At 40.3% G+C, this 3,833-nt stretch overlaps 1 long non-coding RNA gene across 1 annotated transcript; it reads left to right on the top strand.

The window, feature by feature from the left end:
- Positions 1-663: 663 nt before the first annotated feature.
- Positions 664-3,391, top strand: LOC118507453. Its single transcript, XR_004905641.1, has 3 exons — positions 664-1,158; positions 1,260-2,457; positions 2,537-3,391. It is a non-coding gene; the product is annotated as an uncharacterized LOC118507453 (long non-coding RNA).
- The last annotated feature ends 442 nt before the right edge of the window (positions 3,392-3,833 follow it).

The following is a 3,833-nucleotide window of genomic DNA, read 5'->3' as shown; positions in this document are numbered from 1 at the left end:
ACAGTTTTGGAAACATTTCAAAACTATGGTGTTTAAGTAGGAATCCATCTGCTTTGGCACTACAAGCTCGAAAGGTCTCGGCTTGCCATTTCTGGCTTGATTTTACTCTTGGCTGGAGTATCAGGCCATTTCTCAGGAAGGTGGTCTAAATGAGATTTGAACTCCAGTTGTGCCTGCTGTGTGAACCCTACGCTGTTGTCATCTCGGCCATCGGACTATCCTGGAATAGCTAGCAGATTACTTGTACCTCTCAGAAAATCAGCAAGTGCATCTAATAGGGCAGAATGAGCCTTTATTGTGCTTCTCAGTTTCAAATACAACAGTCTTCATGTTAATGAGTTAAAGCTTGTACATCTAAAGCCCTTGTGAAATTGAATTTATTACAGCTTGCTTACATAAAAATGAAAGAAGCAATAAGTTTCTTAAATTCGAAGCCCCCTTAAACCTCAATCTTCAGCAACCAGAACGTCATCTACATCATTTCAACGACCCAATAAATGTACAGTAGCAAGCGAACATGAGCGTCCGCTTGAAAGAACCAATGTTCTACTGGCACTGTCATACATCGCATAAGAATAATTGCATCATCTCTGTCTCTACAGCTTCCACCCGACAGTTACACCAAACCCCCAAGACAGGCCGTCCCAATTTCACTTGAACAGAGAACCCGTTCCCGAGGTACCTCAAGACTCTCTTGGGTCTCTTTTTTCTCTCCTCTTGTCAAGACATCAAGTGCAGCAAGTCGAAGTGCAGCAAGAATCACATGGAATCGATCAACCGTAGCGACCAACGTCATCCCATGTTTGCTCGCACACACGCACACGATGCAATTCCACTTAAATGCATTACGAGCTCTCACTCACTTTTTCCCCTATAAGCCCTTGCCTGTCTTCGCCTTCGATGCCGATCTTTCGTTCGTCTTAAGGCTCAGATAATCAAACACACTCTCACACACTCGCTTGACTTCTCGTTGTCTTTTCTTCCGGTGCGTTTGCTGTGTTGGTTTGCTTTCTTGTGTTTCTCTTAAAGTAGCCGACTTGCTCGAAGATCTCTTTAACCGATACCGAGAATGGAGGAAGCGGAACATAAATCTATCGCCTTAAACGTTAGATTAGGCGATATGGAAGGAAAGAGGTCCACCACATAATCGGCTGAACGGTGCATTAATACTTATAAGCTGCACTTCTGCACAGTGCAACGAAATGCAATCTTTTTTTCTTTTGTCTCCATTTTCTAACATTTCTTCTCCCGTTTATCAGGTATCCGACCCCGAACAGATGACTCAGCTTCCAGAATTGACTTGTACCGCCGGATCCTTTTCACCCTGACGAAGGTAAACCACTCACAGGCAAAGCAAACAGAGAGTACAGCAGCAGACGAACGAAGAAAAAAAAGGTTCTATTTGTTTCCATTTTTGCCACTCAACAAAAGTGCACGATGGTGTTTGCTAATTTACACAACAGCAACAACAGAGCCAGTGCCAGAGAACTCGGGGTATTCGGAATAGCCGAATAATTGGCTGACCGATGCGTGTCCGTTGATCGGTGGCCCAAGCGAGAGAGAGAGAGGTTGCATGCAGGTCTTGGCAAGTCAATTAGGAGTATAAATTGGGATACAGGGTCAGCAATTGGGGTTCTTGTTGTTGAGTTTTGCATAGCCGGAACAGCATAATAGGGGCCTATCGAACCAAAGGCTCCGAAGCTTGTCAAGGTGACAAATGGTGCACAGTGGAACGCGCAGGGGAAGGTAATTTATGCAAAGACTTTAATTTAATCCGTTTAAATTTAAATGTTCCAATTGAAAAGGTGAACGGTTCGGAAAAATAAAGTAGGGAAATTAATTGCACCTCAAAGTCCCTTTTTTACGATAAGAAAAAGAAACAAGCTTATCCATAAAGTAGTAATATTATTACCTTCGAGCAACTCACAGTAGATAACGCATTCTAATGCTAAATAAATGCTGAAGTAAAAATTTCAAATAATTTAAATTCAACAAAACCACGAAATGCTGCTTCATCCTTCTCTCTACACGAGTAATTAATGAGCCAATACATCATTTTGAACATATCACGCCCATCCAATGCCAAGCGTTAGAAAGCAACACCGATCGTAACACATAGTGGTCAACGGTGTATGCATCGAGCATGAAAAATGTGCACTCATTTCCCTTTTCTCATAGGAACCGACAACGGCAACCACACAATCAACCTGCATCAGCAGAAGAAACTCTCTTAAAAAAAACCCATTACTTCCTTGCTATTCTTTAAACCGAAAAAAACCCTTCCAAACCACAGCAAGAGAGCATAACAAATGGCAACCAACAGGGGAAAAAAGCTTCCCGAAAACCATACGATCATAATTTCATCCCATGTATGAAAGCTTCCAATTGCAGTGCGGTTTTTTTTCTTCATCTACAAAGCACCGAATTTGATCTATTTTCCACGCCGAATTTGCTGAGGTTTCTATTAAAATCGTCTCCTATTACGAAAGAGCCTAACACCCCTTTTTTCCCCCGGTTCGCTTTTATGCTCCCGAAGCCATAGTCCCAGTGGGCAGCATGCATACGTGAAAATCAGATTGGTGAAGATACGAAAAGCGAAGGCCGGCACAGCCATAGGAGTAGACGGGTCTGACCGCGAGCGGGTGTAAAATATTGGATTACACGCACAAAACCCGGTACAATAAGATGACGGAAGGGAAAAGTAATAGGTTGGCATCGAAGCTTAACAGGCCCAGGCGTCCTCGATCGTTCATCATACGCCAATGAAAAGCGTGAAAAGGATATTGTTTAAAATCTAGAACGAATGGGTAACGTGTGCCTCATTTGACGGGCAGGCCAGGTACAGTCGTATTCATCAATCAGCTGATGATGGAAAGGAGAGCGTGTGCGAAATGAGACGAGATGAAAAATGCATTTCAGCATTGAGAGAAACGTTTGCAAAGTAACTAAAAAGCCATAAACATAAATATATTTATTCCTTCAAGTCATAAAGACCGTTCTGGACATACTGGTAACAATGTTGAAAAAAAAATAAATGAAAAAGTAATAAACAACTTTGACAATTTACAATTGACTAAAGGCAAGATCTTTAAAGTAAGAAGTGAATAATAAAATTACCCCTACACCGACAAATTCAAAACTAAAACAAGATTAACAAGTTTTAACTAAAATAGTAAATTCAGAAAAAGACAAGTAATAACAAAAAATGTCAAAACATAAGGTATAAATGCTTCAACATTAAATAACCAGCTTAAACTCGAAACAAAAGTCATGAAATAAAAACGGTAAAGAGAAACGAGCAACCCTTATAAAATAGGATAAGAAGACATCAATGAAGAAATAAACTCAACCAAAAGTTGAAAACAAACACACTTGAAAAGCAAAAAACTAATAAAAATAATGGAAAACAAATAAAGATAAAATGTGTGAACAATAAATATGAGAAACTAACAAAAGTTAACTAAAGCAGAAAAAATGGCAGATACGATCACTTTTTGAAATTCACTAAACAACTTCTTTTTATTCATAAAGAAAGTTAGTGTTACTAGAAACACTTTTGAAATGAATTCAAAAAGTAATTGGAAGATTAAAAGTAAAAGAAAAATATTTGAAACAGAATGTTTAATTGCATTAATCTGCAATTTTCAATTCAATCTTCTACCTGCAAATCATCTGGGCGGTCCGATGGCCGATGTGACAGCGGCGCCGGTCTTCACACGGCAGGACCGGGTTTCAAACTCCATCCAGACCGCCTCCCCGTACGTAGGGCTGACTACTTTACTAAGGGTGAAATTAAGTCACAGAATGCCAGAAATGGCAGCCCGAGACCTCTC

The sequence above is a fragment of the Anopheles stephensi genome, chromosome 2 (assembly GCF_013141755.1).
Source record: "Anopheles stephensi strain Indian chromosome 2, UCI_ANSTEP_V1.0, whole genome shotgun sequence".
NCBI lineage: Eukaryota > Metazoa > Arthropoda > Insecta > Diptera > Culicidae > Anopheles > Anopheles stephensi.
The sequence above is the reverse complement of the archived record's forward strand: the minus strand, read 5'-3'. Positions and strand labels throughout refer to the sequence as shown.